The sequence below is a fragment of the Aquarana catesbeiana genome, linkage group LG05, assembly GCF_042186555.1.
Source record: "Aquarana catesbeiana isolate 2022-GZ linkage group LG05, ASM4218655v1, whole genome shotgun sequence".
Taxonomy (NCBI): Eukaryota; Metazoa; Chordata; class Amphibia; order Anura; family Ranidae; genus Aquarana; species Aquarana catesbeiana.
This window is the reverse complement of record NC_133328.1, coordinates 380849410-380875794: the sequence shown is the minus strand read 5'-3', so window position 1 is coordinate 380875794 and position 26385 is coordinate 380849410. Positions and strand designations below refer to the sequence as shown.

At 47.2% G+C, this 26385-nt stretch overlaps 1 long non-coding RNA gene across 2 annotated transcripts in view; it reads right to left on the bottom strand.

Annotated features, from left to right (window-relative positions):
• The window catches only part of LOC141145906 (uncharacterized), a 30987-nt gene extending 4964 nt beyond the window's left edge, over positions 1-26023 (bottom strand). The window contains exon 1 of one of the 2 annotated variants that reach the window (XR_012244696.1): positions 25899-26023. This is a non-coding gene — a long non-coding RNA (uncharacterized lncRNA). Of the gene's footprint in view, positions 1-7612; positions 7831-25898 lie in introns of those variants that run through there. The other variant, XR_012244695.1, reaches the window with a different exon arrangement.
• Positions 26024-26385: the final 362 nt, after the last annotated feature.

Here is a 26385-nt window from a genome sequence, read left to right as displayed (position 1 = left end):
CTACATTACTTGGTGTTTTCTTATCCACTATTTGTAAATCACTACAATTAACTTTTTTGATCATACTAAAGAATTGGGTAATAAAGCAATGTGTATTAAAGTAAGGTGGTCTAGAACTCCCATGCAGGCACACTTATGCCAGTGTGTGCATCTCACAGCATGGGTGCCCATGCCTATCACTGACAATAGTGCCAAACAGGCGATTTGATGGTTGGTATATATGCTTTCGTTACATGAGTGTTCAGTAACAGAAGGGCACTTTTACATTAGTGGTCAGTGATGTGCTCCCAGTCATTGGTGTTCAGTAGTGGGAGTGGGAAAGGGCCCCTGTTTATTGGTGTCAATGTGGAAGAGTCTCTATTGGCATCAGTGGCAAATAGCGCTTTATTCATTGCTGTCAGTGGAAAGGGGCCCAGTTCATTGGTATTAGTGGTTACTTACCTAATACAGGTGCTCTCTCTGGACACCCTCTGCACCAGAAGCACGATTGTACCATCAGGATTGTATAACAGAACTGGACGCTGACAGGGGTACTTCATTTACTGAACAAACCTTGGTCATCATCTGACCACCGAGGTTCTGGGGCCCATTACAGGTTGGGCAACCCATACCTATAATGGGCACCAGGACCTCAGAGACTACTGTGCACCCGTACAGCTAATATGTCCACCATTGTATATGCAATTATGCATAATTTGATAAATCTGTTGATAAAGCAGTTTCTGTTGTATATACAGTATGTGTTTAAGCTGTTTGATAATGCCGTGTACACACGGTTGGACTTTTCAGCTACAAAAGTCCGACAGCCTGTCCGACAGACTTTCGACGGACTTTTGGCGGACTTTCAACTGACTTTCTAACGACCGGACTTGCCTACACACGATCACACCAAAGTCCGGCGGATTCGTACATGATGACATACACCGGACTAAAATAAGGAAGTTAATAGCCAGTAGCCAATAGCTGCCCTAGCGTGGGTTTTTGTCCGTCAGACTAGCATACAGACGAGCGGATTTCTGGGTCTGGGGGAGTTACGATGTAAAGATTTGAAGCATGCTGCTTCTTGCTCAGGCTTTGATCATAAAACAATCTACCTAAGGACATATACGTATACTGTATATATGGGTATTTCCAGTGGTAATAAAATAATTTTGCACAATCCTTTTCACTTGGCTTCACTAACGTGGAGAAAAAGAGAACTCACCCCACAGTGCAGGTGTGTGCTTGGAGACGCAAAGTTATAATCAGTGCAATTTGTGTGTCTAGAAACTCTGCATCACAGTCCTGATCAGTGATTTTTTTTTGTGCCGTTATCCCAGCTACATAAAGATGAATGAAGTGTGATGTTTAGGAGTGAGAGGTTGCTTGATCGTGGCTGTGCAATTCTGGCCTTAAGGCTAATTATTTGCAACTAGGGACTACATCATGTGAACTCATTCATATAGATAAGGACACATGGGGGGTTATTTACGAAAGGCAAATCCACTTTGCACTACAAGTGCACTGAAAGCGCACTTTCAAGTGCAGTCGCTGTAGATCTGAGGGGGGCATGCAGGGAAAATAAAAAACAGCACTTGAGCTTGCACATGATTGGATGATAAAATCAGCAGAGCTTCCCCTCATTTCAGATCTTCCCCTCAAATCTACAGCGACTGCACTCCCAAGTACACTTGTAGTGCAAAGTGGATTTGCCTTTCGTAAATAACCCCCATGGTGTGCTAGTAGTTCATTTTCACCGTGTAACTAGTATATATGCATTCTTCAAGAACAAATATGTTGCTGTGGTTTAGTCCAAAAACTCTTTCCTTCTGAAAACTTCTGGGCTAGATATCTGGTAACTATAAATAAAGAATTGCGCTAGGTGCATAAATGGTGAAAAATGAATAAATCAATAATAAACAACAAAATAACCGTGATATGAGTCCTGCTGCTGGACACTACAACCCCGATATAAGGCAAAAAAATGTATGGATAATGAACAGTGCAGCGCTGGACATAAATCTAGATAAATAATAATACCAAATAGTGATGATAATACCAGTGAAAAATAATAGCAACAATAAAAGTGACAATATACTGGTAAGATGCTGTGAGCATCTGGATATCTGGTAGTAGAAGTACGGCACAGTAGTAACATTGATGGTAGGCCTTGTACATACCAGATTCAGCTTGCATAAGAGCAATGAGTACAACAAGCTTTTATTAAGCATATGTAAACTTTTACCCAGCTTCAAGCAGCCTTGTTGAAGCCTTTAGGCCTCGTTTACACTTGTGGTTTGGGGAAGTAAAAGGTAAAAATGCATGGTTTCACCATGTTTTCACAACCATCCACCAACCGCTTCTCCTTAAACTGCAAAGGCAGCAAATGGGAATGTACACATGTTGCTTATTATCCCTCCCCGTCGCGTTCAGAGGGCACTACAGCCCACTGAATGCGACCCATGTAACTGAATGGTGCAGATTTTTATGGGTTAAATCAGGCAGTGAAGAAGTGACATATCACCTTTTCACCACCTGTCAAATGTCCTCTGAAGAGAATCCACCACAGAGGGCACTGCAAGAGTAAATGAGCCTTTTGAGCACATCTCTGAGCAAAACTTAAACCCCCTCCCACTTGCTCATTTAGCATTTTTTTTTTATTATTTCTGATGGACTTTGGTACTCACCTACTCCATCCACTCCCCTTGTACTGACATTATTACTTTCTCTTTTGGATTCTAAAGCTGGCCATACACTAGCAGATTTACAATCTAAGGTTCGCACCAACTGATATACAAAAATTATCATCTGTACATTTGATGACTTGATGAATGCTGTTCAAAAGTAGATCAAAATTTCCTTTGCTTTTAAGATTTGATTTTGGATTGAATGTAATTTCCTGAACGAAAACTACATTCAAGTTCAAGGAATATTTTCCATCCTTCTCCTTCAAACTTTCTCATCACTGCGGTCAAAACCAACATTGATTTGACCTCATTAATGATTGGAATATCAAACAAACCTTCCTGAAACAAAAATTTTCAAATAAAATTAGTTCCAGCTTGGACAAGTATAAGTATACATATTCCATAACTGTGGAATCCCTGTTGGAGTGCAGAATCAATACACAGCGGAACCTCAGATTATGAGCATAATCTGTTCCAGGAGTATGCTCGTAATTCAAAGTACTCGCACATCAAACCAAGTTTTCCCATTGAAGTCAATGGAAACGAAAATAATTTGTTCCGTGTTGACTTCAATGGGATGCAATACCGAATGAGGCCAGAGGCGGGGGGTGGGGGCGCCGGAGAGCCTCGGAAACGGCCGAAAAGCCCTGAGCACACTTCGGCTGACTTCGGAAAGACTCCGTTCACGAGTCTTTCCGAGGTTTGCCGAGGTCAGCCGAACTGTCCTCGGGCCTTTTCGTGCATTTCCGAACGCCGACAATTGTCGCTGTTCGGCTCCGGCGCCCCCCACCTCAGACCAAATGCGGTACTGCACACCGCTTTTGGCCTGAATCCTGTTCGTTTTGCGAGACAACACTTGCAAACCGAGTTAGGATTTTTAGAAATACAGTGCTCGTTTTGCGAAACGCTCGTTAACCGCGTTACTCGCAAACCGAGGTTCCACTGTAGTAGTTGTCACTGCTACAGTAATTATCGCTGTTTTCTGGGTCCCATACAAGGAGGATTGATCACTTCACACAGGTTCTATACAGAGAACACCTTTGTCAACAAATGCAAAGCTTTGACTGACTGGATGAGGTGGAGTGGTGGGGTGGTGACGTCTCTATCTCCACCTCATTCAATCAGAGAATGCCTTGTATTCATTAAGAGGAATACAAGGCACTCTTTAAATGGACCCGGGTGACAACAAGAATCACTGATCCAACCCTGTGCCGAAAAGCAGGGAACCCTCAAATGGAAGGCAACACAACCGAGTCTTAGAAGAGTTGTCCCCATCCCAGGTCTTAACCACAAGGCTCTCCTTGCTGAATTTAACAGGGCACCAGTCTTGGAGGTTGTACACACTATCTCGACTGCGACGTCTGTCAGGTAGGCTACTGCTCTACCTATCACCTCTAAAGAGTCCAATACCTGTTTGGAGGTCCGTGACACATGATCCATTAGTTTGCGACACACATGTCTGCGTCTCTGATGTTGCCTGCATCCTCAAAAGAGAGGTCAGACTGCTTGGACACCTGCTCCAGGGAAGCATCTAGTCTAGGTGTTTTAAAGAACCTCTCTACTTCTTCCTCCTTAAAGGGACACCTATGTTTTCATGTTTTAAACTTCAAAAGCTTTCTTTCAGGTTCCTTCCACTCCCTCAGGATGATATCCTTTGAGGGCCTAGTGAACCGGGAGAACTTTGGCCTGGGGCTTAACCAAGCCTCTATATATTCTGTCCTGGTCGGACACCTGGGATGCGGGTTCCTGTATTTCCTCTAACGCATATACTGCCCTAAGGAGGCCCTCCATGTCGTCGGCCTAAAAGATATGTCTGCCGAGTCTGGAGTCCTCTTCCTCCTCCTCCTGACTGTCTAGTAAGCCCTCATCAGAACAACTGTGGTCAGGAGCCTCAGCCTCATCCTTCTTCTCAGAATCCTGAGACGGAAGAGATCTCAGGGGTTCCGGATGCCTTCTACTTCCCTCTGCCCTGTTAGAGGAGGAGCCCTCCTGGAAGGAAGAACCCTCTCTGCTAGTGTGGGGTTCCAGCTCCCTAGACTTAATGGATGCTTGGGGCCTTAAGCGTTTAGAGCATCTCCGTCTGTACGGAGAGAAAGTCCCTCATGACCTGAGATGTTTTTTTCCCTGCTAACTTGTGAATACGTTTGTAGCAAAAGGGCTTAGAATGGTCCTGGGGTAACTTATTGTTACAGTACCCGCTTCTTTTTAGAGGGGGGAGGAGTCTTTATAGGATGGCTGGCAACCCCCTGGGCAGTGACGTCCTCTCCTGTAAAAAGACACACAAGGTAGCTTACAATAAGCGCAAAGCTGTGTCCCGCAGGGGTAAGAGTCGGGGTCCCCTCCCCCATCATAACCCCTGCCAGCTAGGCCAACTCACCCCTGTGGTCTCCTCCATAGCTTTAGCCGCTGTGGGCCTCTCCTCTCGCTCCATCAGCCACACCGCTTGCGTCCTCAAGTGGGTAGGTATTGACCAGACTGGTGAGAGCAGGGTGTGGACGCCTGTTCCTCTGCCAGTCAGACCTTCGCTCCTGGACGAAAAACGTCACCGCCGCCACCATTTTTTAAAACCCGGAAGCCGGAAGTGACGCAGGAACGCAGCGATGTCATTTCCGGCACTGGAGAGGAAGCCACATCATTCCTCTTCCAAACGCCTGATAGATGGCGCCGGGCTCTCACTTCTCTGTAGGAGAACTGCCGATGGGCACCATCTCCTCACTGCCCACCCCCCCACATGACCCAGCACAAGCCTCCAGGAGTCGGGGAACACCATGAGGGCCACCGCTGTAGATTCCGGCTTTCCCCATGGGAAAAAACTGACTGCCAGCTCTCCTATTGAACAGATGCCCGGTCAGGTAAGGGTGAGGGAGCAGGAAAGTGGTCCCTGAAGTTCTGGATACCTCACTGTACCCAGGGTCCTTCAGTACTTAGGGGGGCTCTGCCAAATCTGCTGCCCCCCTGAGAGAAAGGGAGACCCCCCCAGGAAGGAAAGATAACCTACTGGACCCAAAAAGCTTCACAAGCTTGTGGTCTGGCTCCCAGGGGAAGACCACCAGCCCTAGGCCTCGGGTCTTTCTCAGGAAAAAAATTAACGGTTTCACTGTGGGGAAACACAATCAAGAACTGAGGAGCACAGGGAGGGGCGGGGTTTTAACCTCTTTGTTGATTGTGTTTCCTGCCAGGTGGGACCAGTCATCTCTCCGGGTGCCGTTGTAGCGTCACATATGGCGACCCATCACATTTGGCTACCCACCGGACTGCTCATGCACGCCGCCGCCATATGCGTTCCAACACTGTGGCAGAATTTTGTGGCCACACCCCTGAGTCCAGGTTCAAGCCCCACCATCCAAGTGGACATAGAGTTAGATTATAATTATGCCGAGCAAAGCGAGGCCATGCCTGAAGCGAGGCCATGCCCGAAGCGTGGCGAGCAGCCCTGTGGCAAAGTGGTCTTACAACAGTGTTGGAACTTTTAATGAGAAAGGTAGTGCATGTCAACACATGACAACCCCACTGCCCTAAGCAATAAATTGCATAAAACGGATATGCTTAGATGTGAAGCCAGTCTTAAAGTAATCTTTTCCTAAAGGAAGCACGAAGGATGCTGCTGCTGAGCTCCTTCTCTTGAAAAATGCTAGATGCCTGGCTATTAGGCAGGGCCAACTGTCTTCAATAGTTTGACACAGAACCAATCTGTGTCCACTCTATGTACTCAAAAGTCCATCTAGTGGATCCAGCGTTGTCTGGTGTAAGCCACCACTCTGTCGCAGCATGTCGAGTCCCATGCTGCTATCTTTTTTTATATCATTTGGATGCAGGATGTCTCTAGATTTTTGCAGCCACCCCCTGATGTGCTGGAGATTGCCTGAAGCCTTCTGGAATACATGACATCAGTATCCCAGGAGGCTTTGGGCTATGTTTTTGCCAAAGCGAGAAAGCTAAAAGTGTAGGGCCGGGACCCACTGAAAATGTTCTATAGAAAAAAGTTTAACTATCCAATTGGGTAACAGGGGTGGGGGTGAATAGGGTAAAGTCACAATTTGTGATCTTCATACTTGTTCTAAGTCAGTAACTCTTATGCCCCGTACACACGATCGGACTTTCCGACAACAAAACCGTGGAATTTTGTTTGAAGGTTGTTGGCTCCAACTTGTCTTGCATACACACGGTCACACAAATGTTGGCCAACAATTACAAACGTGGGAAGGTGGTGACGTAAGAGACGCATGACGAGCCGAGAAAAAGGAAGTTCAATAGCCAGTGCGGCTCCTTCTGCTTGACTCCGAGCATGCGTGAACTTTTGTGCGTCGGACTTGTGTGCACACGATCGGAAATTCCGACAACAAAGTTTTGTTGCCAGGAAAAACTGAGAATCTGCCAGCCAACATTTGTTAGCGGAAAGTCGGACAACAAATGTTAAATGGAGCATACACACGGTCGGACTTTCAGCCAACAAGCTCACATCCAATATTTGTTGTGGGAAAATCCGATCGTGTGTATGGGGCAAAAATATTAAAGCAGGTGAGTCAGCATGGTATCCATGGAACTAGCATTTTTATGGGAAGTCAGCAGCGTCAGCCTCCGTGCTTCCCCCCTCTGCTCTAACTGGATGAGCTGCATACTTTTTGTAATCACATATAGACACAACTAGCTCTACAAGGCCACAGACTGTAATCATAAGACAGAGCAGGATGTTGCTTACACAACACTTGTGGGAAGCCTACAGAAGGATGTACTGGCTTCACACTGAGTGATTTGATAGCTAATATATATATATATATATATATATATATATATATAAATATATATTTACCATGTTTTGTGTATCTAGAACTTTATAATGTCAATATTTATCAAAGGGATTTACTTTATCCTTGAGGGCAAAGCTTAGCCCTGAAAGGGTTACCGGTGACTATCTCTAACAATGCTCTGTCAGTATTTGAGCTCACCTAAGAAGGTTACTGCATCACTGCTTTCAAACCAAACTTTGTAACTTTGGCAACCACATTTTCCTTCTCTAGGACGACAGAAACATCCTTTCGGGTCCCCTGGTTACCATCAGACGGCTGGTTAGTGAACATCAACACAGGAATGCCTATCCTGCTCTATAACAGGAAGGCAGAGCAGCCTGTATCTGCAGGAGGGGCAGAGTCTAGTTACATTCCATCCTGACCCAGTTTTACATCCCTCCCTCCCTCCCCTCACCTCCAAGGAGACAGGCAGAGCACCACTTCTAATTCCTCCACACCCCACAGGAAGGAGGAGGGAGTGAGGGGAGAGCTAAGGGCAAGAAAAAAAAAAAAAGAAAGAAAGCTAATGTCGGCAAGGGTGTAATGAGGCATGTGTTCTGTCTGTCTGATAAAGCAACAGGCAGGCCATGGAGCTGAGGTAACTCCTCCAAGTGCAGCAACAAGTGCTGCCATACAGGGTATCAGCATGCAAACTTCATGCCCAGCAAGCCTGCAACACAAGATGACCCCTCATATTAGGGCTAAGCTACAAGGGTGAATTTAATCTCTTGATACTGACAGATTTAACCACTTGTTGCCTGTCACCTCTTTGGTCCCCTTGCACACGGGGCGTTTAGCTGCTCTCCTTGCAATCCCGGGGTTTTAGTAGGCCCAGGAGGCATAGGTGCAGGTCCCTGCTGCCTGAAATATGCTGTGACTGGATGGGGCTCTACGCTGTACGTTCGGACCCATGCGTTCAGGGGCAAATGCTTTGAATGCAAGTACACTTAAAGTGGTTGTAAACCCACGAACAAAAACAAAAAAAACCCCTTCAAGACAAAGGCATAATGAGCTAGTATGCATAGCATACTAGCTCATTATGTATTACTTACCTTAGATCAAAGCCCCCGCAGTGGTCTTCGTTCACCGCTCCGGCCGGTGACATCTCTCCCGGAGTTACTTCCGGGTATCGCAGGCTCCTGCGCTGTGATTGGCCAGAGCCGCAATGACGTCATTCCCGCGCATGCGCATGGGAGCCGCTGGTAATGGCACAGTCCAACTGAAGCAACGGCACGTACGTGCTGTTGCTTCAGTGCGCATGTGCCGATGACGTCGGCACATGCAGATACAGGGGATATCGCCTAAACCCTGCAGGTTTAGGAGTAAGGCTCCATTCACACTAGCGCGTTTTTTGATGCATTTTGCATTTTGCAGAAATGCACGGGAATTTTTTAACATGGGTTCCTATGGAACATGTTCACATCAATGCCTTTTTTTTCTCTGCATTTTTGGAAAGGGTCAGGGACTTTTTTTCATGCAAAATGCAGCGTTTTGCATGTAATAGAATTCAATGGACAAGCATCAAAAACGCAAGTGCACCGTTTTTGCAGCGTTTTTGATGCGTTTTTGGTGCGTTTTTGATGCGTTTTTTTTTTTTTAAGTTTTTTTAAGACTAAAAAAAAACTGTAAAAAAAAAAAAAACGCAAAACGCAAATCGCGGCAAAAACGCCGCAAAAACACTGCTCAAAAACGTGGCAAGCATGAAAAAAAAACCTCCAAAAACGCTCAAAAGCAACATGCATAGGTGTGAATCGAGCCTAAGGATGAGCTCCGGCGTGTTCGCAAGCTGCACGTGCCGAGCCCGCCAGGAAGTCGGCACGGTGCTGCGCTAATCACAGGCAGTGAGACATTTCCCGATCTCTGCAGCCGCACATCGGGAAATGTCTCACTGCTTGTGATTAGCGATGTGCAGTGCCGACTTTCTGGCGGGCTTGGCACGTGCAGCTTGCGAACACGCCGGAGCTCATCCTTAATTAGGCTGGATTCACACCTATGCATTTTTTGTGCTTTTTGCATTTTGCAGATTTGCACTACTGATCTTGTTCCATAGGAAACAATGTTAAATGGACTGTAGTGCAAATCTGCAAAATGCAAAAAGCACTAAAACTGCATAGGTGTGAATCCAGCCTTAGGAGATATCCAGGGTAGCTACAGGTAAGCCTTATTAGGCTGGAGTCACACCTATGCATTTCTAGTGCTTTTTGCATTTTGCAGATTTGCACTACAGAATGTGTTCCATAGGAAACCATGTTAAATGGACTGTAAAATGCAAATCTGCAAAATGCAAAAAGCACAAAAAATGCATAGGTGTGTGACTCGGTTGAATTGATGATAGGCAACTCCTATCCTCATATTGATTAGTGGTTCCAAATTAATAATAACTACTGCAGTAGGGAACACACACAAAAGATACGCTCAGCATCTTTCCAAATTACTGTTCTGCTTTATTATGACGCAATTGAAGGTTTTTATGCACATGATTACGTAGGTATCACATTAATATTACAATTGTACGTTTATGGTAACAAGGGGCGTTACATAGGCAGGCTAATTCTAATCAGGACTCGAAAGAATGTAAACATTTACTGAAAACATTATTAGTGCCGTGTACACAGTGAGGGCAATGTGCAATACAAACAAAATAGAATACAATTATATATATATACAGAACTTACAAATTTCCATTACAGTCTGCATCCAGCCTTATAGGCTTACCTGTAGCAAAAAGTGGTTGTAAAGAGTTTACAACCACTTTAAGGCCTGGTTCACACCTAGTATGCAGGTTGCAGTTTGCGTATTGCAGGTGCAGTTTGCATTTTTCAATACATGCTTTTGTTCTATTGAAGTCTATGGAACCAAAAACCAGAAAAAGGTCCCTGGCCCTTTCCATAAAATGCACAGATGTGAACTACATCCATAGGAAACCATGTTAAATGGACTGTAGTGTGTTTTTGCAAAACTGAAAATGCACTAAAGAATGCATAGGTGTGAATCAGGCCTAAGGCTCGATTCACATCTATGCAGGTTGCTTTTGAGCGTTTCTGCAGTGTTTTTTGTGGTGCTTGCCGCATTTTTGAGCAGCGTTTTTACGGCGTTTTTCTTTTTTTTTTACAGTTTTTTTTAGACTGTATACAGTCTTAAAAAAATTTAAAAAAACCCCGCCAAAAACGTGTCAAAACCGCTGCAAAAATGCTGTAAAAACGCTGTACTTGCGTTTTTGATGCTGGTCCATTGAATTCTATTACATGCAAAACGCTGCATTTTGCATGAAAAAAAGTCCCCGACCCTTTCCAAAAATGCAGAGGTACAAAAATGGATTGATTTGATCCATAGGAACCCATGTTAAAAAATTCCCATGCATTTCTGCAAAATGCAAAATGCATCAAAAAACGCGCTAGTGTGAATGGAGCCTAAAAGTGTGTACCACTCAGTGCACTGTTCAGCCCCGTCCAGCCACAGCGTATTTTATCCTGCCATAGACCTGATAGGCTGCAGGTAGCGGAGCTAAACGCTGCACCTGTAACTCCTGGGTGATCCAAAATGCTAGGATTGTATGCATAGGGGCTAGATGTCCGGTATGCAAGGGGCATTAGGCTTGAGCTACACAGGAGAGTTCTAGTGTTATAAAAACCACTAGGAGCAGAAACGGATTGCATAGAGCATGTGGCATATACAGTGCCTTGAAAAAAGTATTCATACCCCTTTACATTTTCCACATTTTGTCATTTTATAACCAAAAACGTAAATGTATTTTGTTGGGATTAGCTTTTCAGGCACTTTGGAAGAGCTTTCCATTAACCACTTCAATACCAGGCACTTAGACACCTTCCCGCCCAGGCCAATTTTCAACTTTCAGCGCTGTCGCAATTTGAATGACAATTGCGCGGTCGTGCTACACTGTACCCAAACAAATTTTTTATCATTTTGTTCCCACAAATAGAGCTTTCTTTTGGTGGTATTTGATCACCTCTGCGGTTTTTACTTTTTGTGCAACAAATAAAAAAAGACCGAAAATTTTGAAAAAAAAAAAGTTTTTCTTTGTTTCTCTAAAAATTTTTTGTAAATAAGTACGTTTTCTTCTTCAATCATGGGCACTGATATGGCTGCACTGATGGGCACCGATGAGGTGGCACTGATGAGGTGGCACTGACAGGCACTGATGATGAGCACTGATAGGCGGCACTGATGGGCACTGATAGGTGGCACAGGTATGCGGCACTGATAGGCACTCATAGATGGCACCGATGGGCACTTGTAGGTGGCATTAATTGGTATTTATGGGTGACACTGATGGGTACTTATGGATGGCACTGATAGGTGGCACGGATGGGCACTGATAGGTGGGCACTGATGGGCACAGATGGGCACTGACAGGTGGCACTGATGGGCACTGACAGGTGGCAATGATGACACTGATTGGTGGCATTGCTGGGCAGAACTGAAATATAATGATGACAATCGGTGCCCATTTGTGGGCACTGATTGGCACAGATTGGGCACATTGGGCACATGTAGATGGCCATGGGGTACATACCTGGCCATCCACATGTTGTCCCCTTCCCTGGTGGTCCTAGTGGCGTCCCTGGTGGTCCAGTGTGGTCATCTGAAGGGGGCTGCACTGATAAACAATCAGCGCAGACCCCCCCTGTCAGGAGAGCCGCCGATCGGCTCTCCTCTACTCACGTCTGTCAGACGCGAGTGAAGAAAAGCCGATCAACAGCTCTTCCTATTGACATTGTGATCAGCCGTGATTGGACACGACTGATCACGTGGTAAAGAGCCTCCGCCGGAGGCTCTTTACCAAGATCGGTGGAGCGGTGTGTCAGGCTGACACACCGCTCCACCAATCGCCGCAATGCATGCCGCCGCGATTCATGCCGCCGCGATGCATGCCGCCGCGATGCACGCCGCTGCGATGCGCGCCCCCGCAGGCGCGCGGTGGCATGTTATCCTGCTGGACATCATATGACACCCAGTCAGAATAACGGGACCACCGCCCGGCTGTCAATCTGCTATAGGCCAGGCGGGAAGTGGTTAAAGTGGTTAAAGGGGTTGTAAACCCTCGTGTTTTTTCACCTTAATGCTTCTGACACTGACCGGGCCCAAGCCCCCCCGTTTTACTCACCTGAGCCCGTTCGTTCCCTTGGCGGAGACGCGCTCTACCTCTCTGCCCGTTGTCCCAGCTCTTGATTGGATAGATTGATAGCAGCGCAACCATTGGCTCCCGCTGCTGTCAATCAAACCCAGTCACCACCCTGCCAGCGCACTGCCCCAGTGTGAAAGCATTCATTGATTTTAATGGAAATAGGTTTTCGTGAGCTTTTCAAGCGCTTTTTTTTAGCTTGAAAGCACCTGAAAAGTGCCTCCGTGTGAAAGGGATCTAAGGCAGCTTTCACACTGGGGTGGGCGCGCAGTGACAGTAGAACACTGCGGCAATTTACCATCGTTTTAGCAGCGCTGCTCGGCCGCTAGTGGGGCGACAAATCCGACGCACAAAGTGCCACGCATGCTCAGAATAAATAAAGAGATGAAAGCTATTGGCTACTGCCCCATTTATAGTCCCGACGTACGTGTTTTACGTCACCGCGTTCAGAATGATCGGATTTTCCGACAACTTTGTGTGACCGTGTGTATGCAAGGCAAGTTTGAGCCAACATCCGTCAGAAAAAATCCTAGGATTTTGTTGTCGGAATGTCCGATCAATTTCCGACCGTGTGTACGGGGCATTAGAGTACACCCTAAGCCCCATTCAAATTGGCAAAAAGTGCCCTCCCACCACAAGTATACCCAGTGGCGAAGGTAGACATTCTTTCACCCAGGGCAAAAACTCAGTTTGGCACCCTATCCCAGAGAGAAGTTCTCCATCCACACACGCCTAGTCCCTCTGCCCAGACAAGGAAGTGTAGTATACATAGATAAGCCAAAGGATGATAAGTTGGAAGCCTGGCCGCAGGCCAGCCTGGATTTATGGGAGTCTATATAGCCCTCCTTCACAGCCGGGTTCAGCGTCGGCTCGAGTTCCGGGTTGCCGACCTCACATTCGGTGGATTCAGTGCCTGTGTCTCTTTCGGAGCAACTCCGTGCACCGCGGCACCTCGTGGTTTCGATCCAGGCTGGTGGGCGGCAGGTAGGTGGGGGGGCCTCTTTGATGACTCGGGGGGGGGGTGCCGGAGCAATGTGGCTGGAGCGCTTCCCTCGGTCGGACGGCCGAGGAAGGGGGAGGGACGGTCAGTCACTGTATCCACAGAGGGCGGTTGATACCTGGACGGCCGGAGGGGGGTGTTGCTGACTGGCCAGCTTTCTACGTTGAGGACAGGGGCACAAACAGGCTGGGTTGTGCTGGACGGCGGCAGTGTTGGGGGGGGGGGGTGCATCTGAGCAGCCTATAAGAACGCTGGGGGATGGAGCGCCCTTCTCCAGGTGGTCTGGGCACTGGGGGGGGGGGGTTCAGACGAGGCATGGTGGGGGGGGGGGGGGGTGGTTACAGCAGCAGTCACTCTCTGCATCTACAAACGTCAATGCAGCAAATAACTAGGTGTATAGTCCCCCTGGTTCATTACAAAACTTCGCACAAACAATACGTTCTAGGTATGTATCGTGTCTACAGTGCACAACAATGCCTTGCGATTCATGCCAAATCGCAGCTTCCAGCATCCTGTGTGTGGGTTTGCAGGCATGGGCAGGCTAAGCACAGGGGGTCTAGTCCAGCGCTACCCTTTCTGTTGGGTCACACACTGCGGGGGGGGGTTTGACACAGTATGTCCAGGGTGTCCTTGCTGACATATCATTTCTCATGTTCATTTTCAGGTTCTGTTCCTGTACCGTGTTTATTCACAGGGATCATTGTGTTGCTCAGGAAGCGTCAGGTGTGTTCAGGTGGTTAAAAAAAAAAAAAGTGGAAGGGGGGTTGGAGCAGTCAGGGGTTTTCATTAAATACATTTCTGTTGCTGGGTAAGTATTTCAGTTTGGTTTTCCCTGTCTGTCATTTTCCTTTTAGGTGCATCACCTCGCGGGTGATTCATTTGTGTTGGCCCAGCTTTTACGCTAAAGCAGCAGGTGTGTGTTTGTCATTTCAGGTCACGAGGGGTTGCAGTCAGTTCACAGGTCAGGATCTATCACGACTTTAGATCCGTACGGGCCAGAATTCACTTGTAAGTGTCAATACAGGTTCTCGGCCACATTCATACGTCATACGTTGCACTTTCACTTCCTACTCTCATTTCTGTACCCACCACGCTCTGTGGGTATTTGTAGCCCTGAGTGTTCCTTTTTAATTGCCTGTCTTGGCGCTACAAGTTGCTCGGGCTCACTCAGTATACTCACGTAGGGTGGTTGAGCATCAGGTTTCAGTCACGCGCTGTTTGGCCCCATACTGCACCCACGTTTTCTTAGCTTTGATCATTTGGGGGGAGGGGGGCGGGGATGGTTGGATGGGCGGCTTGTATCTTTTCTCAAAGTGTTTCTTGTTGTGTTTCATCCCAGATTCAGCCATGTCACACGTGTCAGAAAGCGATGAGTTCGCGTTGATTCCTCCATCCCTTACTGGGGTTTCAGAGCACGGCAGCACCCCGTCACTAAGGAATTGGACTGTGCCCAGGCTCACGGCAGAGCTTCACCGTAGGGGCATTTCTTTTCCAGCTACAGCCAGGAAGGCGGAACTTTTTAGGTTATTGTTCCCCAGTCTGGTTCAGCCACCCCCTTCTACCAGGTTGAGTCAGGGGTCGGTGCAAAATTCACTTACGCAGATCTATGCGTTACTGAATACACTTTCCACTTCCATGTCTCAGATGCAGGACAGAATGGAGGTGGTGGAAGCACATGCGGCCAGAACCCAGGTGTCACCTGCACCCCCAGCTCCAGTTCCTCCCAGTACTCCTGCAGGTAATGTTGCGGTTTCCTTGCCAGTGGCAGCAACATCACCTTTAGCAACATGCCCGTCTGTATCGCCAGCTCATTTCATTCCTGCCAACTTAAAGAAAGACATATTGGAAGGGAAGGACGTTAATTTGGCTTCCCTGCTGATAGCTTCACAAGATATCACGGAAAACAAGACCTATGCTTGCGGTGATGTGTCAGTTGTGCTGAAGACTAAAGATCCCAGGCTCAACCGCAAGCTTAGTGTGGCGGAATTCGTGCTCGCATTCGGCATCTTCCGCGATATCATTTATGCGGTCAGTCCAGATAGGAGGGTGGAGTTAGATTTGTATCTTCACAAAGTGGTGGATCTGGCGCAAAAGTACGGAGGGTGTAGTTTTTATGATTATCACCGGTCTTTCTCGGCCAAAGCGGCGGCCACTTGGACTCAGTTCCAGGTGGTCATGTGTTGGAGCAACGTCGATATGGAACTTTTCTGTAGGCATGTATGCAGCACCTGCCAGTCCTCTGCGCATACTTCCGCTTGGTGTCCAGTTTTTGAGGCCCCAGGTCCGTCACGGGTTAACAAGCAGGGGGCCGGCATGTCCTCCACAGGACCTTCCGGGCAAGTGGACAAGTTGGGTAGGACCCTTCATTTCTTAGGCAAATTGCAGGTATGCAACAATTTTAATAATTCCGGCTGCAATTATAATCAGTGTAGGCTCCTGCACGTGTGTTCTAATTGCTTTCGGGCTCATCCAAAGTCTTCCTGTTTGGTAAAACCATTCAGTTCGGCATGACTAAACCGAGTGGAGGTTTCCACTTTAGGGACTTATCTACAGGGGCACCCATCCTCTGGTGTTAGGCAATTTCTGTTAGATGGGTTCACGTTTGGGTTCCACACAGGGTTAATCACGTTGCCTACTGAGACCTTTGAATGTAGGAATCTTTTGTCTGCAGACCATCAGGCTTTGCTAGTAGACGATCTGTTGGCAATAGAGGTGGATTAAGGGTTTGTAATTGGGCCATTCAAGTCATCGCCTTTCGGCACGTGGAGGGTCAGCCCGATTGGGGTTGTGTGTGGAAAATTTTCTAATAAACATCGTCTTATTTATGATTTGTCCGCACCTAATTTTTCGCACGTTCCCAGTCTCAATTCGCTGATTGCCTCTGAGGAATTTTCCTTGAAATATTCTTCCGTGGATTCAGCCATTCAGCTCATTCTTCAGTTGGGTAAGGGGGCTTGGTTATCAAAAGCTCACATTTCCGATGCCTTCAAGCTTCTGCCTATTAGTCCTGCGCTTTGGCAATGGTATGGCATCGTATGGCGGGGCCATTACTACTTTGCTACCAAATTAACTTTTGGGTCAAAGAGTAGTCCCTGGTTGTTCGACATTTTCTCTAAGGCTCTCCATTGGATCTTGGGTCACTGCAAAGGTTGTCTTGGAGTGGTATACTACCTTGATGACTTTTTGCTCGTCGCAGACCCTGGCCAGCCACCCAGGGATTTGCAGTGCCTCACGGATCTGTTTACAGAATTGAGTGTGCCACTGGCAATTCACAAGGTGGAAGGTCCTGCCAACATCATCTATTTTTTAGGTATCACATTGGATTCCGATCGCATGATTGCTAGTCTGCCCAAAGAGAAGTTGGACAGAATTCGGCTGACCATCCACGCATTCGCCCGGTCTCCAGTCTGCTCATAGAAGGAGGAAATCATGCGATGAGGATCATTCCGCAAGGTAGGGCTTTTGTCTCCAGGTTGTTGGCCCTTTTGCCCCTTTGTCAGGATGGTGATGCAGGTGTCAGCTTGCTAGCGGACGCACGCGCTGACCTGGTCATGTGAGACCAGTTCCTGCGGGACTGGAATGGCATTTCTTTGCTCATTCCCCAGCCTTCTAGCACATCGCCCAGGGTTTTCACTGATGCAGCTGCATCAGGGGGGTTTGCGGCCATATGTGGGGTTGAATGGCTGGCTAGCCATTGGCCCGGGAAGTTTTCCTTTTGCTTAAATTTGGAGAGACTTCAGTGTTTTTTGAGATCTACCCGATTGTGGCGGCAGCTGTCACTTGGGGGCCAAGCTGGGCAGGTACTTCAGTCATTTTCTTCACGGATAATCTGGCTACCGCCAACATTATCAGTAAAGGCAGGTCTGGGTCCCTGGTCATCATGTCCTTCTTGCGCAGATTGACTTGGTTAGGTTTGACCCACAGGTTCCATTTCCAGGGGGAATTCATCAGTGGGGATTTCAATAGGGCGGCCGATGCATTGTCTCGTTTTAAATTTGATCAATTTTTCTTGCAGCACCCAGAAGCAGAGAGGGTAGGCAAGCTGTTTCCTCCATTTTCCCTGCTCACCATGGACTGACAAGGTTTTGGACACAAGCGATCAGTTTGGCCAACGCATCTTTATCCAGCAACACGTTCAAAGCGTACTCCACGGGTTGGATGAAATTTCAAAAATTTTTGAGGCTTCATCCATCTAGCTGTCCGTGGGACATCAAATCTGTTTTGGCATTTGCGGCCTATTGCCACAGTGTGTTGGCTTTGTCCGCTAGTACCATCAAGTTGTATCTGGCAGGGGTACAGCATTTCAACACCCTTCAAGACCCTTCTAGTCCGTCCATCTTTGCTGCTCACCCTCTCAAGGGGTATTCTGAAATCACAGGGTCAAGTGCAGGCTTCCAGACTGCCTATCACTGGTCAGATGGTACGGGATATTTCAGATTTACTGTCATCATCCCCTTTTGGAATAGGTCCCAGTCTGGTGCTTAAGGCTGCTGTATACTTAAGTTTCTTTGGGTTCCTCAGACCAGGGGAGGTTTCACGGGTCAATCTTCAGGCACCTTTCCTGTCCAAAGGCAGTCTCAGTAGGTATCCGGACCATTTCGCCCTGCAGCTTAACAATAATAAGACTAGACAGGTGGGTCAAGGTTATGTGGTCAAGTTTTACGGCACCAATAGCATATGGTGTCCGTTCAAGGTACTGGACTCACTTTTCAGATTTCTGGCTACTTCCCCACCAGACAGCCCTTTGTTGCCATTTCCCTTAGATCCTCTAACTTCCAAACAATTCATCGCACATGTTAGGATACTGATCGCCAAATTGGGCTTAAATCCAAAGCTATTTACCGGCCACTCTTTCAGGATCGGGGCGGCATCTGCCGCTTCCAAACAGGGGGTGCCTCCTTTCATCATCAAGCACATGGGGCGATGGAGGTCCTCCTGTTTTAGCAGGTACATCAGTGAACCACGTACGGAGGTCATTAGGGCATTTGCCTCTTTGTTGAATTGATCTTTGTTATCTAATTTCTATTAAACTTTCTGTGTTTCACACCTACTCGTGTGTCTTTTGCCCTCTTTTCAGGTATACCGACCATTCAGACCAAGGCACACCGCAGGTCTTGGTAAGATACGATTGTCGGTCTAGGAGGACTCTGACTACAAGTTGGAAGGCTGGCCGCTATATAGCGCTCCTTCACAGCCGGGTTCAGCGTCGGCTTGAGTTCCGGGTTCCCACCCTCCTGGTTCCCACACTCTTTTCAGTCAGTTTGCTCAGTCATACTCTTAGTTTCATCCATACAGGGTATGCCCTCTTTTCAGGTATACCGACCATTCAGACCAAGGCACACCGCAGGTCTTGGTAAGATATGATTGTCGGTCTAGGAGGACTCTGACTACAATAATAATATACAGTATATATTAGTCATTTCAAAGTTTTGGGAATAGTAATTTCAAGTCTCACTTCTGTAGCAGATTAGGAGAGGCATCACCAGGAAAGAAGAAGTAAGCCAAGAAGGGGGTCTTTAGTGGTTTTAAAGCTTCAGTTTTTTTTTCTGTATAAAAATAACAAACATGCCCATACCTAAATGCTCTATGCAATAGTTTTGCAGAGAGCAGCCCCAATCCTCTTCTTCTGGGGTCCCCCGTCGACGCTCCAGGCCCCTCCTCTTCATCGGGTGCACCCAAGGAAAGCTGCTTTGCCTGGGGGCACCCGTGCGTGCTTGCTCCCGAGTCCCGCTGCTGTGTTCATTGACACAGCAGCGGGACTTGTCCCTGCCCCCGTGGCACCGGATTTGATTGACAGCAGCAGGAACCAATCACTCCCGCTATCAATCTGTCCAATAAGGAGATAGAGAACAACAGGAGCCACTGCACTCGTGCACATCGCTGGATCGGACGTGCTCAGTTAAGGAAAAGGGAGGTCTAGGGGGCAGCTGCAGCACAGAAGGTTTTTCACCCCAATGCATAGAATGCATTAAGGTGAAACACCTTAAGGCTGGGTTCACACTTGAAATGGATGCGACTGACAGCAGGGGTTCAGTGCCTCCCTGTTCTCCGTTTCAGGGATGAATCAGGCCCAAATTTTTGCCTAAATTCAGACCTGAAATGGAGCCAATTTGCGTAAGTATGAACCCAGCCATAAGCTTTAGAACCACTTTAAGGCCTGTTTCTCTGTGCTCTTCTTCCTTCCCAGTGGCACCCCTCCCAATCCGCAGTGGGGGCGAGGCTTGAAATCTCCACATAAAGCGCTGCTGCTTTCTCTTGGGTTGGTGGCTATAGTTGCCACCTTTTCTTTAAGCCAATTCCGAACACTTTAGTGGCACACAGTCATTTTTATTTTTTTGTTGTATACACTATAAGATTGTAAAAGACCTGGGACACCTTTGGATGCCCCAAGGAGAGTAGCAATGTACATGCCACAGTGAACAGTGGGTGTGGCAAATTGCGTTAACAGTTAAAGGGGCTTAAAGGGGCATGGTTATATAAAACAAAAGCATTTTTTTACCCATAAAATATACAAGATTGCTAAAACAAATGTCATTGTAAAAATATGAACTTGCCCTACCTTTTAAGTTGACAGTGTCAGTCAGTAAAGCAGCGGATGGTGTGTGGACAGTGTCAGTAGGGCAGCGGATAGTGTTTGGACAGTGTCAGTAGGGCAGGAAATTGGTGTCAGTAGGGGAAAGGTTGGTATCAGTGGTGCAGTTGACCGTATCAGTAGAGCAGTGGATGGTGTGAGTAGAGCAGGGAAGGAGCCAGTAGGGGAAAGGTTAGTGTCAGTGGAGCAGTGGATGGTGTCAGTAGAGCAGTGGATGGTGTCAGTAGAGCAGTGGATGGTGCCAGTAAAGCAGTGGACGATGTCAGTAGGGTAGAGGTTGGTGTCAGTAGGGCAGTGAACATTGTCAGCAGGGGAAAGGTTGGTATCAGTAGAGCAGTGGATGGTGTCAGTAGAGCAGTGGATGGTGCCAGTAAAGCAGTGGATGGTGCCAGTAAAGCAGTGGACGATGTCAGTAGGGTAGAGGTTGGTGTCAGTAGGGCAGTGAACATTGTCAGTAGGGGAAAGGTTGGTATCAGTGGGGCAGTGGACGGTATCAATAGAGCAGCGGATGGTGTCAGTAGAGCAGTGGAAGGGGCCAGTAGGGGAGAGGTTGGTGTCAGTAGAGCAGTAAACAGTATCAGTAGAGCAGTGGATAGTGTCAGTAGAGCCGTGGATGGTGCCAGTAAAGCAGTGGACGATATCAGTAGGGTAAAGGTTGGTGTCAGTAGGGCAGTGGACAGTGTCAGTAAGGGAAAGGTTGGTGTCAGTAAGGCTGTGGACCATGTCAGTAGGGGAGAGGTTGGTATCAGGAGGTAGGCAGTGGACGGTGTCAGTAGACCAGTGGACAGTGTCAGTATGGTAGTGGATTGTGTCAGCCATTAGAGCAGTGGATTGTGTCAGTAGGGCAGAGGACAGTGTCAGTAGGGCAGTGGATGGTATCAGTAGTTTTTTATTTTTTACAATGATATATTTTGTAACTTTTTTTTACAGTATTCATTTTGATTATTATTTTTTACAATTTTTTGGGGTCTGTTGGGGGTCTTTAGTGAAATATCAGGGATCTAAACAGACCCCTGATGTCTTACTTTTGGAGAGAAAGAAAGGAATTGAGGACACAGATTCTTCAATTTCTTTCTCTGTAGCCTCAGCTGCACTGGACAGGGAATGAATGGGAAGTGCTCTGTACTGAGTGGCTTCCTGTTCATTCACAAACTGAACCATAGTAAACACAGTTTATTATGCTTCAGTTATTAATGAGCAGAGCGAGTTATCAGTACTGAACACTCACTGTTCATTCAGAAAATGACCCCGCTCTCCATCCGGACACATCGCAGCAGCTAGCGGGGGGGGGGGGAGGGGGGGGGTGGACAGGGGGCACCCAGGTAGCAGAAAGGGAGGAGGAGAGGAGGGGTGAGGAGAGCGGCATTTACTAGAACCGATTACCATCGGCTGTATTTTCCTCTTTCAGCGACTGCAGGAGGAAAATACAGCCGTTCGGTCATAGCAAATGCTGCCCTCTACCGCCCCTCCTGTCTAGGTCTGACTTCAAGGCAGCAAGGTAGCAGGCAGAATCCCTGGGGTCCAGATCCCGGCTCCCCTACAATCAGCAGCAGTGGGGGCTCACAGAGCAGCTGGTGGTGTGTGAGCTCCCTGTAAATGCAGCTCAGCCGGGTCAGTCCAGCCTGATTAAACCTCCGAAATCCAAGCTAGTGTCAGCACTGCAGACATTGGACCCTCTCAATTTGGCAACCCCCTTAAGTTGGCACCCAGGGCATGTGCCCCCCCCCCCCGAATATACCTGAAGCCTAGGATCCCAAGTGATGCAATCAGCATCTCCTTCTCAGCCTATACAACAGGCTGACAGGAGCCATGGCTCTTCATCTCTGTAACCATTTATCCACACATCCAGTGGTTACTTGCGGTCACCATCCAGGGGCAGGCATCTGTCTTTAATCGCAGATACCTATGGGATGTGTGGATATCTGCTTATAGTGGTGGAAAGCCACGGCTCCTGTCATTAAGTTGTACAGGCTGAGCAGCTGCTGCTGTTTGGCACACCCAGCCACAAGTATACACAGTGTACACAGTGCTACAAGAGGGAACTTTGTGCCTATGTGAATGAGGCCTGCTCACAGTTTTTTAAACACAGCATGGGTCCTTAGGCCCATTTCACACTGACCAACCAATCTGAAAAACTGACAGGCTGACCTAATCGGACCATCTATAGCTCTCTATGGAGCTGCGGATGTCGGCAGACACCCGCCGGCATCCAATCCGATCCGCTAAAAAACAGACAGATAGGGATCCATTCCCCATCCATCCAGCAGATCAGATGACAATTGGATGAAACAGGCAGGCGGTAGCTTGTACAAATGAGCCCTTTGGCCCCTTTCACACTGATGAACAAATCTGAAAAACTGACAGGCGGACTCAATCGGACCATCCATAACTCTCTATAGAGCGGCAGATGTGTCTGCTGACACCCACCGGCATCCAATCCGATCTGCTAAAAAATAGACGTGGCGGATCAGATTGGATTACAGTTGGATGGAAATGGGCAGGCAGTCCGTTTCCATCTGACTGCCCGATAGAGAATAGCAGGCTGTGTCCGTGTCTGCTCTACATAGCATGGACCCGTCATCCGCCTGCACAGCGTGGATCAGTGGAGAGATTCCCCGCTGAGCAAGCAGATCCGCCTGATGGCGTCCACCCCATCTGAAAGGGTCCTAAGGCTGGATTCACACCTATGCATTTTTGGTGCTTTTTTTTGCATTTTGCAGATTTGCACTACAGTTTTCCTATGGTACTCGTTCTGTAGTGCAAATCTGCAAAATGCAAAAAGCACTAAAAATGCATAGGTGTGAATCCAGCCTAACACTGCAAAAGATAAGGTGACTGCAGCCATATTAGTGCACTTGCAACAGCACACTGGAGTACTGTCTGTGATACTGTTTTTTCAATTTTCACCAATAATTAAATGTATATTAAAGGGGTTGTAAACCATCCTGTTTTTTCACCTTAATGCATCCTATGCATTAAGGTGAAAAAACACCTGGCAGTCACTGGCCCCTCAGCCCCCTCCCCCGTTTTGCTTACCTGAGCCCTGGAACTTGACCCGGCGGGGACGGCTGTCTCTCTGCAGGGGGTACTCGGCTCTTGATTGGATAGATTGATAGCAACGCAGCCTTGGTTCCCGCTGCTGGAGAGTCATAGATTCAGCGGCTATGGACTCAGGAGCGTGCCCGCAAGGTAACCCCCTTAGGGAGAGCGCTTCTCCTAGGGGGTTATCTGATATGGGGAGGAGCCGTGAGAGCCGCCGGGGAGACCCCAGAAGAGGATGATTGGGGCCACTATGTGCAAAACGAGCTGCACAGTGGAGGTAAGTAAGATATGTACAATGTATATGTAAAGCGCTGCGTAAATTGACGGCTCTCTTTATAAGTACCTTAACCCCTTCCCGCCTAGCGTACGCAGATTTGCGGCCTCGGCTTTAGGGGGTTATACCGGGATGATGCCCGCAGCTGCAGGCATCATCCTGGTACCGTTTTTTTAGAGCGGGCGATCGGCTATCCAGGGATAACAACTGTTACAGCTAAAAGCCGCTCGGTTGTTATCCCAGAGGAGCGGGAGGGGACAACCCCCCCTCTCGCCGCCTACCGTCGCTCTTATCAGGCCTCCCATCCGACTGGGAGATCCGATCCTCGATCTGCCAATTCCGGCGGATAGAGACAAACTGGAACGAAGCAGGTAACGGCTTCGTTCCAGTCTTCTCTCTGTAAACATGGAAGTGACGTCACAATGTCACTTCCTATTTACTCGGCTGCCAATGGCGCCGGTTTTGGAAAAAAATATACAGTATTCAGAATCGCCGTTTTCAGCGATCTGAATACCTTGAAGTGCAAAGGAGGGATTTGGGGTCTTTTAGATCCCCGATCCCTCCATAAAGAGTACCTGTCACCACCTATTACTGTCACAAGGGATGTTTACATTCCTTGTGACAGCAATAAAAGTCATCAAAAAATAAAAAAAAAACACAATGTAAAAAATAAAAATAAATTAAATAAAAAAAAAAAAAATGTAAAGCGCCCCCATCCCTGCGAGCTCGCGCAGCAAAGCAAACACATACAGAAGTCGCGCCCGCATATGTAAACGGTATTCAAATCACACATGTGAGATATCGCCGCGATCATCAGAGCGAGAGCAATAATTCTAGCACTAGACCTTCTCTGTAACTCTAACCTGGTAACCATTATTTTTTTTTAAATGTCGCCTATGGAGATTTTTAGGTACCGTCGTTTGTCGCCATTCCACGAGTGTGCGCAATTTTAAAGCGTGACATGTTTGGTATTTACTCGGCGTAACATCATCTTTCACATTATACAAAAAAATTGGGCTAACTTTACTGTTTCATTTTTTAAAATTCACAAAAGTGTTTTTTTCCCCAAAAAGTTGTGTTTAAAAGACCGCTGCACAAATACCGTGTGACATAAAATATTGCAACAATCGCCATTTTATTCTCTAGATTTTCTGCTAAAAAAATATACATAATGTGGGGTTCTAAGTAGTTTTCTAGCAAAAAATACAGATTTTAACTTGTAAACACCAAATGTCAGAAATAGGCTTAGTCATTAAAGGGATAAATAATAATAATAATATGTTTGTTATTTAAAAAAAAAAAACGAACCTTTACAATCACTTTAATTACAGTATAAGGCTTCATGTACATGGGACGTGTAAAAACCTCTCCTGAACGAAGGAGCTTGAAACCGACCGTTAAAAATGTCCGTTGTGATGTGTTTACATGCTGCGTTTGCACTTAGAAGCGTTTTTTACATTGTAATGTAAATGGTCAGAAAGGTATCTCCATTGAAAACGCCTATAAACAAAACATGGCTAACCGCGAGTTGCCGCGTTTAGCAGATTGTTACAAGTATTTGACATTTCAAATGCTAATAAACTTCTGTTCTGAACGCAATTTTTTGCTTTAAAAAAAATGCCACTAAACTCAACTGCCTCTAAACGACTATAAACTACTCAGTGTACATGGACAGATAAGATAACGAGGAGAGTTCCGTGGCTGCTGAAAAAAAACAAACGCCCAGCTGCTCCCAAATGTCCATTTATCAGCAGCAGTGTACAGCAGCCTTGGGGCTCATTCACACAAGTGGCCAAGAGGCACTAAATTAGGTGGTTGAGCCACGGTTTTACCGCCCCCCCCCTGAACAAAAGCATTCAGCTGTTCATGGCTGTACACATGCTGCCACAAAAATGAAATGTCATGCCACTTTTAATTCCGAATGGTACCCTTTAACGCGAATGGGGCCAAGTCACGACCACCCTGTAACTGTGTGGTTGGTGTGATTTTTTTTTTTTTTTTTTGAGGCTTAATTGTCCTCTGAAAAGTGATCCCCCATTGATCACATTTCATAAAGCCAATGCATGTGTGATTAAGCTTGAAAAAAAAAAAAAAAAAGGATCACGGACAGTTACTACAAAGGAGTCATGTTATAGCGCTGGCGTGCCTGCACATCACACATCCTCTCCCAAGCTTTTCTGAGCCTGTGCACTAAGCATCCTAAGGCAAAGTATGGCAGTCATCTCCCAGCTTGTACATACATGCCTTTTAAAGGAGTTTCAGCTTGGATTGTTTTTAGCCCCTGCACATCCCTGTTCCCAGGCAGGGTACCAGTCTGCAGCCCTCCACATTGTGCAGTGGCAGGCAGATCCCCTCCCCCCTCCCCCTGGGTAAACTGTCACATGAGATGAACACCTGTTTGGCCTGTCTTAGGAAGGACTGATGAATGGCTGCTGACTGCACAAGCTCTCCTCTCCTCCTCTCTTCCTCCCCCAGCTTAGCATCCTTTGCTGCTAGGTGTACACGTTGCAGGTTTGGGGGAGGGCAGAGAGAACAGGGTACACACATCATGTAGTACGACTTCATTTCTACACCAGGCCACACCTTCATCCCTCCTGCCGACGCTCAAGGGTGATTCCTGTTCTCTGCATCATGGAGGACATGATACATGAGTCAATGTGTTCAGGGGAATGGCTGCTGTACAGGTATCTGAAATGTCACACAGCTTGGTGTGCATGGCCGTCCAAAGTCATGCATGCATATCTAAGTACATACACCTTATTATTCAACTACTGGATTGCAAACTCCCTTGTAACCAGGCTTATGCAGATTGCTGTCATGGCATGAAAACTCAGCAAGGGAGTGAAAACTTTGTGACAGGCAGCAGCAGCAGCCTGCCCAG